We start from the raw sequence: 12,688 nt of genomic DNA on the forward strand, positions 1-12,688 counted from the left end.
GACCCGTCCCATCTGTGATCTGAAGGGTTGTATTAGGGAGGGTGCTGACATGAAAGCAGACGTCAGATTACAGTTGACTGGTATTTCTTGAGTGCAACATGCAACAAAAGCAGCAGCACGTCGTCATCATCATCATCCCTTGTCTGGAGAAGACCCCCATTCTGTGTTACGACGTCACCGGCTTTTCTCCGTATGTTGATAATGTCCTTTGTTCTTTTATTTTATTGTAGCGTTTAAATGGTTTTTAACCAGGACAGATTCATGCAAGCCTTAAGAGTGCAGCTTCATTATATTGTGTGAACTTAGGCAGACCACGCTTCCTCAGCCCTCTTTATAGTTCATTTGGATTGGCAAGTGGTGTGGGAGACTGATTTAGTCAGATTCACATGCATCTGCCCTCTGTTAAAAAAGAAAAGGAACTCCTGTTTATTTCTCAATATAGAATCCTGGAAACAAGTGTTTTTTTGGGTTAGTTGATAAGGTATAGTTAGTGTTAAGGCTGAAGAGATGGGAGTTCCATGAGACTCTGCTTATTGTTACAGTAATAGTTAAGAGGGCCCCATGTTTAATAATAGACTCCGTGTCCCATGAAGCTTCTGTGTTCGATACCTCTGTTACATCTCTCAACTGTCAATACAACTGTTACAGTAGCTTAGGAGAGATCTGGGCCCGTATCCACAGAGTCTCACAGTAGGAGTGCTGATCTAGGATCTTTCCATATATTGTTATTAATTCTGATCTAAAAGGCTAAACTGATCCTATATCAGCCCTCCTGCTCTGAGAGGCTTTGTGGATACGGGCCCTGTTCTAAGTTGTGGGCCATACGTTTTATCTCATCTCATCTCCACAGTGTCCTTCCCATACTGTAATTCCAAACTACAGTACCCATCAGGCACTGGTGCAGTCCCACCACTCCCTCAGGTATCTATCAGTCAGCTGTGTTTACACAGGCAGCCCAATTCTGATATTTTTTTCACTAGTTGGTCTTTTGACCAATCGGATCAGCTCTGAAAAAGATTTGACATGAAAAGACCAATTAGTGGTGAAACGATCCAAATTGGGCTGCCTGTGTAAACGCAGCCTATGGTGTATCTATTCCAGATCAACAGGACAAATGCAGAGAAGTTAACACTATTTGACATTTTCTAACACTGGAGGTTTGTACTGCAAAAAAATCCCACTAATTTCTGATTTTCTTATTTTTGTTAAAGTTCTCGAAACTAAAGAAACAAGTAATGTTAGAATTTCAACACTGAAATTTGAACCTTTTTGGCATGAAAGTTGTTCACTTAAAAGTGGCATCTCGACTCAACTTACATTTGTCTTTTTTCTAAGTCTATTTGTATCTGTTGTTTCTTTAATTAAACAAGAATATTAAAGGATTTAATCAGGCAATTCTTATTCTTTCAGTTTGTTTGAATTTGTCTGAATGAATTTCTCAATGTGTACTTATGCAATAGAACCACACTCTTCAGACCGATGACGTCATTCAAATGAGACCACGGTGTCATTGTCTTAGGTCAGCTGATGGTTAATTGCAGAACTACTCAGAGCATATGCCCTTCAGCTGCGTTTACACAGGCAGCTAATTCTGATCTTTTGTCCAATTGTTGGCAAAAGAGCTGATCTGATTGGTCAAAAGACCAATTAGTGGGGGGTAAAAATCTGAATTGGGCCGGCCTGTGTACAGCGGCTATTCAGACCCCTTGACTTTTTCCACATTTTCTTACGTTACAGCCTTATTCTAAAATGGATTAAATAAAACATTTTCCTCATCAATCTACACACATAATGACAAAGCGAAAACAACAGGTTTTATAGAAATACTTGCAAATGTATAATAATTTTAAAAAAACTGAAATACCTTATTAGAGAAGTATTCAGGGCCTTTGATATGAGACTCGAAATTGAGATAAGGTGCATCCTGTTTCCATTGATCATCCTTGAGATGTTTCTACAACTTGATTGGAGTCCACCTGTGGTAAATTCAATTGATTGGACATGATTTGGAAAGGCACACACCTGTCTATATAAGATCCCACAGTTGACAGTGCATGTCAGAGTAAAAACCAAGCCGTGAGGTCGAAGGAATTGTCCGTAGAACTCCGAGACAGGATTGCGTTGAGGCACAGATCTGGGGAAGGGTATCAAAACATTTTGAAGGTCCCCAAGAACACAGTGGCCTCTATCATTCTAACATTGAAGAAGTTTGGAATCACAAAGACTATTCCTAGAGCTGGCCGCCCAGCCAAAACTTGAGCAATCGGGGGAGAAGGGCATTGGGAGGTGACCAAGAACCCGATGGTCACTCTGACAGAGCTCCAGAGTTCCTCTATGAAGATGGGAGAACCTTCCAGAAGGACAACCATCTCTGCAGCACTCCACCAATCGGGCCTTTATGGTAAATTGGTCAGATGGAAGCCACTCCTCAATAAAAGTCACATGACAGTCCACTTGGAGTTTGCCAAAAGGCACCTAAATACTCTCAGACCATGAGAAACAAGATTGTCTGGTCTGATGAAACCAAGATTGAACTATTTGGCCTGAATGCCAAGCGTCACGTCTGAAGGAAACCAAAGGTGAAACATGGTGGTGGCAGCGTCATGCTGTGGGGATGTTTTTCAGCGGCAAGGACTGGGAGACTAGTCAGGATCGAGGGAAAGATGAATGGAGCAAAGTGCAGAGAGATCCTTGATGAAAACCTGCTCCAGAGCGCTCAGGACCTCAGACTGGGGCAAAGGTTCGCCTTCCAACAGGACAACGACCCTAAGCACACAGCCAAAACAACGCAGGAGTGGCTTCGGGACAAGTCTCTGAATGTCCTTGGGTGGCCCAGCCAGAGCCCGGACTTGAACCCGATCGAACATCTCTAGAGAGACCTGAAAATAGCTGTGCAGAGATTCTCCCCATTCAATCTGACACATCTTGAGAAGATCTGCAGAGATTAATGGGAGAAAGTCCCCAAATACAGGTGTGCCAAGCTTGTAGCGTCATACCCAAGAAGACTCAAAGCTGTAATTGCTGCCAAAGGAGCTTCAACAAAGTACTGAGTAAAGGGTCTGAATACTTATGTAAATGATATATTTCAGGTTTTTATTTTTAATCCATTTGCAAACATTTCTTAACATGTTTTTGCTTTGTCATTATGGGTTATTGTGTGTAGATTGATGAGGGGAAAAAAACGATTTAATCAATTTCAGAATAAGGCTGTAACGTAACAGAATGTGGAACAAGTGAAGTGGTCTGTATATGTACATTAATAAATGGCTAATGACATTACACTTAAAACATGTCTTTCAAGGCCAATAAACACAACATTAACATACACCGCTTAGAGAGGGAAACCAATTACTTGGATTCAGTTAAGAACAAATTCTTATTTACAATGACGGCCTACCCCGGCCAACCCTAACCCGGACAACGCTTGGCCAATTGTGCGCCGCCCAATGGGACTCCCAATCACGGCCGGTTGTGATATAGCCTGGAATCAAACCAGGGTCTGTAGTGACGCCTCTTGCGCTGAGATGCAGTGCCTTAGACCGCTGCACCGCTTGGGAGGCCCAGTGAACTACCTTTGTGAATTATTTTATTTAAAAATATGTTTTCTTCAGATTTTTCAGAGGGTGCTGCAGCACCCTCAGCACACCCACGGCTATGCCCATAACACGATACAGACACCACCATACTGGAAAATATGAAGAGTGGTACTCGGTGTTGTGTTGGATTTGCCCCAAACATAACGCTTGGTATTCAGGATATAAAGTTCATTTCTTGGCCACATGTTTAGCAGTTTTACTTTAGTGCCTTATTTTAAACAGTATGCATGTTTTGGAAATGTTTTATTCTGTACAGGTTTCCTTCTTTTTACTCTGTTATTTATGTTAGTATTGTGGAGTAACTACAATGTTGTTGATCCATCCTCAGTTTTCTCCTATCACAGCCATTAAACTGTGCTACTGTTTGGCCTCATGGTGAAATCCCTGAGCGGTTTCCTTCCTCTCTGGCAACTGAGTTAGGAAGGGCGCCTGTATTTTTGTAGTGACTGGGTGTATTGATACAACATCTAAAGCCTTATTAATAACTTCATCATGCTCAAAGGGATATTCAATGTCTGCTTTTTTATTTTACTCATCTAGTAATACGTGCCCTTCTTTGGGAGGCATTGGAAAACCTTCCTGGCCTTAGTGGTTAAATCTGTTTTTAAAATCCACTGCTCGACTGAGGGACCTTACAGATAATTGTATGTGTGGGATACAGAGATGAGGTAGTCGTTCAAACAATCATGTTAAACATTATTATTTCACACAGAGTGAGTACATGTAACTTATTATGTAACTTGTTAAGCACATTTTTACTCCTGAACTTAATTAGGCTTGCCATAACAAAGGGGGTTGAATACTTATTGACTCAAGACATTTCAGCTTTTCATTTTGTATTAATTTGTAAACATTCTAAAAACATAATTCCAATTTGACATTATGGGGTATTGTGTGTAGGCCAGTAACACAAAGGGGTGTGAATACATCTGAAGGCCATGTATGTGTCAGTCCATGTAATTTACTGTTTAAAGAAATAGTTAGATATGTGTTATCTTTACTGGAAAATAAATTATTGCATTTCTCAGCAACGTGGGTGGCTTTATATTACAGTCAGGAGAAATTGGATCTTTGGCTGTTGAACGATCACACGAAATGACATTGAAGAGTGTAGAAGAGTGTCGACAAAGCTTGGGGGTTGACCGTTTCCTTCGATACTGAGCCTAAATTAATGGAAGTGATAGCCAGGTTGAATGAGTATATTTTAGGGAAGTCCACACCGGGAGAGAGAGGGTCTAAATGGCTTCCAGACACAATGGTCAGTTACTGATTTATTTCAAAGCTTTTCAGCGTATTGTTTTTAGTTGTCTCACATTGTATTTACATTTGTTTATTGTTGACTTCATGAAGCAGAGGAGAGAACACGCCTCGATCCACATCAACGGGACTGCGGTAGAGAGTGTTTTAAGTTCCTCAGCATCCACGTCGCCAAGCATTTGACATGGACCAGCAACACCACCACTCTTGTCAAGAGGGCTCAACAGCGTCTCTACTTCCTAAGGCGGCCGAAGAACATACTACCGCTGCACCATCGAGAGCGTCCTGACCGGTTGCATCACGGCCTGCTACAGGAATTTCTCCACCCACGACCGCAAGGCCCTCTAGTACATCACTGGGTCCGTGTTCACAAGGCCCTCTAGTACATCACTGGGTCCGTGTTCACAAGGCCCTCTAGTACATCACTGGGTCCGTGTTCACAAGGCCCTCTAGTACATCACTGGGTCCGTGTTCACAAGGCCCTCTAGTACATCACTGGGTCCGTGTTCACAAGGCCCTCTAGTACATCACTGGGTCCGTGTTCACAAGGCGCTCTAGTACATCACTGGGTCCGTGTTCACAAGGCCCTCTAGTACATCACTGGGTCCGTGTTCACAAGGCCCTCTAGTCATCACTGGGTCCGTGTTCACAAGGCGCTCTAGTACATCACTGGGTCCGTGGGTGGACCCTAACCCTAACCCTAACCCTAGATCATAAACCTAACACTAATTCTAACCTTAACCCTAAACCGAACCCTAGATCATGTACCCTAGATATATGTAACCGATGTGAAATGGCTAGTTAGTTAGCGGTGGTGCGCGCTAATAGCATTTCAATCAGTGACGTCACTCGCTCTGAGACTTGAAGTAGGGTTTCACCTTGTGGCGCGATGTGGCGCTTTTGTGGCGCGATGGATAACGATGCTTCGTGGGTGTCAGTTGTTGATGTGTGCAAGGGTCCCTAGTTCGAGCCCAGGTTGGGGCGAAGAGAGGGACAGAACCTACACTGTTACATATAGGCAACATGGGCAGCCGCCCAGGGCGGTATCTTGCCGGGGGTGGCACGGGGAGCCCGCACAATTAAAAAATATATATAATAACAATAATAAATATTATATTATAATATTCTGAATGGTGACATTTGCGCGATCGGTTTTATATCGCTTATTTGCACGTCACGTCAATGATATCATGTCACTGTGTGGGACTGTGTGTCCATTAACCTTGTCGGAGTGGTCCTGATTCTAGTTTGTGAGCTAGGCAGGCTACTGCCTGGGAAGGTCTCCCACTCAGAAGTACGAGATGGGGAGGGGGGCGGGGGTAGGTTTACCTCAGGTCTCCCCTCTGGAAGCCCGAGGTTGGGGTAGCGGGAGAATCTATCAAATAACGCACCTCTAACTTTGTACAGTACTAATGCAATTAGTTGTGCAATTTAGTTTGTGTGTTTCTTGTTGGAAGTGCAATAGTGTAATAATCAGGTTCTCTTCTTCATAAGTGTGTTATTCTATTTGTGTGATATAGGATTTGAGCAATTTAGTTTTATTTGTGTGGTTTTTGTTAGCAATAGTGTAATTTTTTTAAACTAGGTAAGTCAGTAAAGAAGAAATTATTATTTACAATGACAACCTAGGAACAGTGGGTTAACTGCCTTGTTCAGGCGCAGAACAACAGATTTATACCTTGTCAGCTTGGGGATTTGATCTAGCAACTTTTCAGTTACTGTCCATTTTAGTCATTTAGCAGACGCTCTTATCCAGAGCGAAATACAGTAGTGAATGCATACATCTCATATTCATTTCATAATTATTATTTTTTTTCTTCGTACTTGGCCCCCCGTGGGAATCGAACCCACAACCCTGGTGTTGCAAACACCATGCTCTACCAACTGAGCTACGGGGAAGGCTGTCCCAATGCTCTAACCACTAGGCTACCTGCCAGCCATCTTTTTTGTTTGGATTTATATTCTACAATTTGTTTCTATTTGTCTTTGTTACTTTTTTTTATATTTATGAGTCTTATTTTTGTATATATTTTTAAATGTTATGATTATTTATTTGTGTTGTTCCACATGTCTGAATAAAAATGACAGTTAGTGCAGAATGGGGTTCGCCCAGGGAGCCATACAAGCTAGAACCGCCACTGCCTGGGACAATGACATCACTCAGGACCCAGAGCCTCTGAGGATGATAGATGAAATGGTGGAAGAACAGTGAGGGCAGTGGTCTTGGTTATGTTGTCATGAATTCAAATTTTTCAATGGCCGTTGAGGTAAAGAGGTAGGCAGAGGGCGAGCCTGAGAAGGATGAAGGTGCAGAGACAGAGGGACACACTCAGATCTTTTTACCAAATCATTTCCCCCAAAACCTTTATCCTTACATTTTCTGTGCCTTATATGATATCATGCAAATAGATTATATGAGCTGGGTCTGTGAGGGCTACAATAAGGACAGCAAGAGGGTCTGCTAATGGAGCTGGTCTGTGAGGGCTACAATAAGGACAGCAAGAGGGACTGCTAATGGAGCTGAGTCTGTGAGGGCTCCAATAAGGACAGCAAGAGGGACTGCTAATGGAGCTGGTCTGTGAGGGCTCCAATAAGGACAGCAAGAGGGACTGCTAATGGAGCTGAGTCTGTGAGGGCTCCAATAAGGACAGCAAGAGGGACTGCTAATGGAGCTGAGTCTGTGAGGGCTCCAATAAGGACAGCAACATGGACTGCTAATGGAGCTGGGTCTGGGTCTATATTTTATATAACAGTCTTGAAGGAGTTCCCATATATGCTGAGCACTTGTTGGCTGCTTTTCCTTCACTCTGCGGTCTATCTCATCCCAAACCATCTCAATTGGGTTGAGGTCAGGTGATTGTGGAGGCCAGGTCATCTGATGCAGCACTCCATCACTCTCCTTCTTGGTCAAATAGCCCTTACACAGCCTGGAGGTGTGTTGGGTCATTGTCCTGTTGAAAAACAAATGATAGTCCCACTAAGCGCAAACCAGATGGGTTGGTGTATCGCTGCAGAATGCTGTGGTAGCCATGCTGGTTCAGTGTGCCTTGAATTCTAAATAAATCACAGACAGTGTCACCAGCAAAGCACTCCCACACCATCACATCTCCTTCTCCATGCTTCACGGTGGGAACCACACATGTGGAGATAATCTGTTCACCTACTCTGCGTCTCACAAAGACAGCGGTTGGAACCAACAATCTCAAATTTGGACTCATCAGACCAATCAATCAATCAAATGTATTTATAAAGCCCTTCTTACATCAGCTGATGTCACAAAGTGCTGTACAGAAACCCAGCCTAAAACCCCAAACAGCAAGCAATGCATGTGTAGAAGCACGGTGGCTAGGAAAAACTTCCTAGAAAGGCCAGAACCTAGGAACCTAAGAAACCTAGAGAGGAACCAGGCTATGAGGGGTGGCCAGTCCTCTTCTGGCTGTGCCGGGTGGAGATTATAAAAGAACATGGCCAAAATGTTCATAGATGACCAGCAGGGTCAAATAATAATAATCACAGTGGTTGTAGAGGGTGCAACAGGTCAGCACCTCAAGAGTAAATGGAGGTTGGCTTTTCATAGCCGATCATTCAGAGTATCTCTACCGCTCCTGCTGTCTCTAGAGAATTGAAAACAGCAGGTATGGGACAGGTAGCACGTCCGGTGAACAGGTCAGGGTTCCATAGCCGCAGGCAAAACAGTTGAAACTGGAGCAGCACCACGACCAGGTGGACTGGAGACAGTAAGGAGTCATTAGGCCCGGTAGTCCTGAGGCATGGTCCTAGGGCTCAGGTCCTCAGACAGAAAGAAAGAAAGAAAGAAAGAAAGAAAGAAAGAAAGAAAGAAAGAAAGAAAGAAAAAGAGAATTAGAGAGAGCATTCTTAAATTCACACAGGACACCGGATAAGACAGGAGAAATACTCCAGATAACAGACTGACCCTAGCCCCCCGACACATAAACTATTGCAGCATAAATACTGGAGGCTGAGACAGGAGGGGTCGGGAGACACTGTGGCCCCGTCCGACAACACCCCCGGACAGGGCCAAACAGGCAGGATATAACCCCACCCAATTTGCCAAAGCACAGTCCCCACACCACTAGAGGGATATCATCAACCACCAAATAACGGGTTCTTCAATGAACAATCTGAAACCAGTCAATGAATGTAAATTCATCTAAATGTCACTTTAAATGCACCAATGACTTGACGCAGACTCCCCTTCAAGGTATTTTGTGGACCTGAAGACACTGTCAAGTTTTGAGTTTATTAGTCATCCAGACCTCTTATAGGTTCTTAAAAACAAAAGTCTGGATAGTGGCCTCTCCTCCCCCATAAATTATTTTCAGTTTGTTGTTTATTTACCCACACATCAAATGTAGCTCTGTTTTATTTATTTTTTATTTTGCCGTTATTTTACCAGGTAAGTTGACTGAGAACACGTTCTCATTTACAGCAATGACCTGGGGAATAGTTACAGAGGAGGGGGATGAATGAGCCAATTGTAAGCTGGGGATAATTAGGTGACCATGATGGTATGAGGGACAGCTTGAGAATTTAGCCAGCCTACGATAAGTGCAATGGGATCTTTAGTGACCACAGAGAGTCAGGACACCCATTTAACGTCCCATCCGAAAGACGGCACCCTACACAGGGAAGTGTCCCCAATCATTTACATTTACATTTCAGTCATTTAGCAGACGCTCTTATCCAGAGCGACTTACAATCACTGCCCTGGGACATGTTAGTTGGTCGAGCATGGCAGTTGCAACGCCAGGGTTGTGGGTTTGATTCCCACAGGGAAGTAGTAGGAAGAAATTATGAAAATGAATGTACTCACTACTGTTAGTCGGTCTGGATAAGAGTGTCTGCTAAAGGACTAAAATGTGAAGCATAATCATGGAGGGTGAGGGAGATAAAAATCAGATAGCTTGTGGGAGGGATCATACTCAAATGCACACAATACTGTGATTATTGTCAATAGATTATGATCATTTACGGGATATGCTGTTTACATGCTATGAAAAATATTATCCAACTAATATTGTAGTGCAATCCATTGAAGTAATTAATCTTCCGCTGTTTTAAGGTGAATTTTGTTCAGGAAAGTTCAGGATGAATGTTTTCATATTTTAAGGTTTCGACAGAAGCAGAACAATTTCCTCAGGCTCTTCTGCTGGCTCTGATGACTCTGGCGACTCTACGTAAGTATCCATTATGTTGTGATCATTTTATTGTGTCATATCAGCATGTAAAGTAAATGTTTTGAATCCTGTGTGACAGATGAACTTGTGCATTGATTTTGTACATGGATGTAACTGTCTAAATTCTGTGCTTTGTTCTCTGATTACACATTTTTTATTGTATCTTTGCTTTCCCCCTAGAACTCCTCTTGTCAAGAAACGTAAGTTGGGATCTGTTTAACATCTCATTTGCTCTATGTTCTTGGGGAAAGTTTTGATATTCTTTAATTACATGAATCTGCTTTAAAACCTTTTGAGGACCCCTTCGAGATAGAATCCCGTTTACGGCATTGATTTGACAACATCCGGCGAAGTATAACATTAAACATTCTTGAAAATACAAGTGTCTTACACCCTTCAAAAGATTAGAATCTTGGTAATCAAACTCCGTTGTCCGATTTAAAATAGCTAATACAGAGAAAAAATGGCATGCTTTTCTTTGAGAAGAGCGATCAACAACAACAAACTTTTTCCGCCATGACAGGTATGACACATTCACATCCGATGGTAAAAATATGACTTACATTCTGATATCTTGCTCTTATTTCTCATCCTGGGGTTCCCAGTGATCAAATAAAGTGCCGTTTTCTTTGATAAAATCCATTTTTATAGCCTAACACGAAACATTTTGTAAACCGCTTGTGTCGTGAATTCCGTGTCTATCAACTTTTGACGAAGCATTCGATGTAATTACACACACTAAACATACGTTTATCTAGTCACGGTTGGTTTCATTGCCATCCTCTGGATGTTTGTAACACAGCAAACTTGATGGTTCTTTTTGTGGGGCATATTGACCGAAAGGAACTGATTTGAAGACAACGAGCAATGACATCATTGCGCATCAATAATATTAGCGATGTTTCCTTGATTGACTGTATTTCTGTCCAATGGTCACTGATCTTCTTGAAATCTAGCTTGGTAGATAGCCAATGAGCTGAGTTAAACGTCAGTATGTGATGGTTATGGGTTGGAACACCAGCCCTTGTCAGTAAACGCACGCGTAACGAACTTCATTCGCCATTGAAGATCAGACTTGTTGCAGGCACACGCCATTACGCACAGTTGTATTTTGTGAAGAGTAGTTTCAGCGATTGTATAGAAAACATTATGGCGAATAAATCTGGAAAAGCGAAGTCAAAGGCTAAGTATACAGATTTGCACAAATTTTTTGAAGAAAGTGAGACAGAATATTTACTTGACGATGAATCTTTGAGTGACCATAGCTTTGATTCGGAGGCTGAGGAAATGTTTCTGCAAGGAGAGGGAATACATCTGGTCTGGTGGGTGCTAATGCCGTTGTTTGAAATATAAATCATTTGATATTTTTTGGCCAAATATATTTTTGGGTGGAATTTATAGAAATATAATCAGTAATGAAATGTGTAACACACTATGTATTGCCAAAGTACACATTGGCAATACATAGTGTGTGTATGACCCATAACCTGTGTGTTTGTTTGGGTGGATGTGTGTATGTATGTATTACATTTTTTATAGAAATGGAATGGAGTAGAACAGCAAACACACACATGGCCACTGTTATAGGGAGGGCAGGCAGGCCCACAACAATGGCCGTAGTTGAATGGAACAGCACTTCACCATAGTGACTGTGACATAGTGACTCTGCTCTATATAATACATATCTGTTTATTTTACGTGATGATACAAGGCTCATACATAACAAATATTTTTTGAAATGTTTTCTTTCACAGTGGTAGCGACTCCGACTGGTGCCAAGGTGCCTATCCCCCGATGAAGCTGGTTCATCCAGCCAGACACCTGCTGTCTCCGGCTCCACATCTACCCCCGCCCGGCCATCTAGAGGTGTGAAGACGTCAAAGAAGCGGAGGAAAGGAAGCGTGGAACCTGCTGGCAGAGAGGTAGATGGGCGTTGGCACTCTGCTGGAGGAGGATGTAGATCCAATTCCACTAGTATTTTGGCCGAAAAGGCAGCCAGGGCCGCAACTAGACATGACAGCGAAGTACAGCCCCCTTCAACCTTTTCAGCTGTTTTTCACCCCGTCAGTAATTGATTCACTTGGTGTTAGATACAACAAGTATGGAGCAAAAAAGCAAGCAGGCAAGAAAGATGCATGGAAGCCCATTTTCATGCAAGACCTTTTCTGCTTCCTTTCGATTGTCATTTACATGGGGCTGGTGAAGTTAATAATGTTGCTGTAGGCCTCTTGGAAGCCTCCCTGACCAGTTTTCTTCCTAAACAATACATGCGGAACAAACCAACAAAATGGTGATACAAGCTGTTTGTTTTGGCCGATTCTGTGTGTGCGTACACCTGCAATTTTTTTGTTTATGAGGGGCCTCTACTCCTGCCGCCAGCGGTGTTACATTTACATTTAAGTCATTTAGCAGACACTCTTATCCAGAGCGACTTACAAATTGGTGCATTCACCTTATGATATCCAGTGGAACAACCACTTTACAATAGTGCATCTAAATCTTTTAGGGGGGGGGGTTAGAAGGATTACTTTATCCTATCCCAGGTATTCCTTAAAGAGGTGGGGTTTCAGGTGTCTCCAGAAGGTGGTGATTGACTCCGCTGTCCTGGCGTCGTGAGAAAGCTTGTTCCACCATTGG

General features: G+C 42.7%; 1 long non-coding RNA gene across 1 annotated transcript; it reads left to right on the top strand.

Moving 5' to 3' along the window:
• The first annotated feature begins 9,511 nt into the window (after window positions 1–9,511).
• Window positions 9,512–12,339, top strand: LOC115155517 (uncharacterized). The gene is made up of 3 exons (XR_003868097.1): window positions 9,512–10,051; window positions 10,232–10,251; window positions 11,806–12,339. It is a non-coding gene; the product is annotated as an uncharacterized LOC115155517 (long non-coding RNA).
• Window positions 12,340–12,688: the final 349 nt, after the last annotated feature.

Source organism: Salmo trutta, chromosome 20 (genome assembly GCF_901001165.1).
Source record: "Salmo trutta chromosome 20, fSalTru1.1, whole genome shotgun sequence".
In the NCBI taxonomy this organism is placed as follows: Eukaryota; Metazoa; Chordata; class Actinopteri; order Salmoniformes; family Salmonidae; genus Salmo; species Salmo trutta.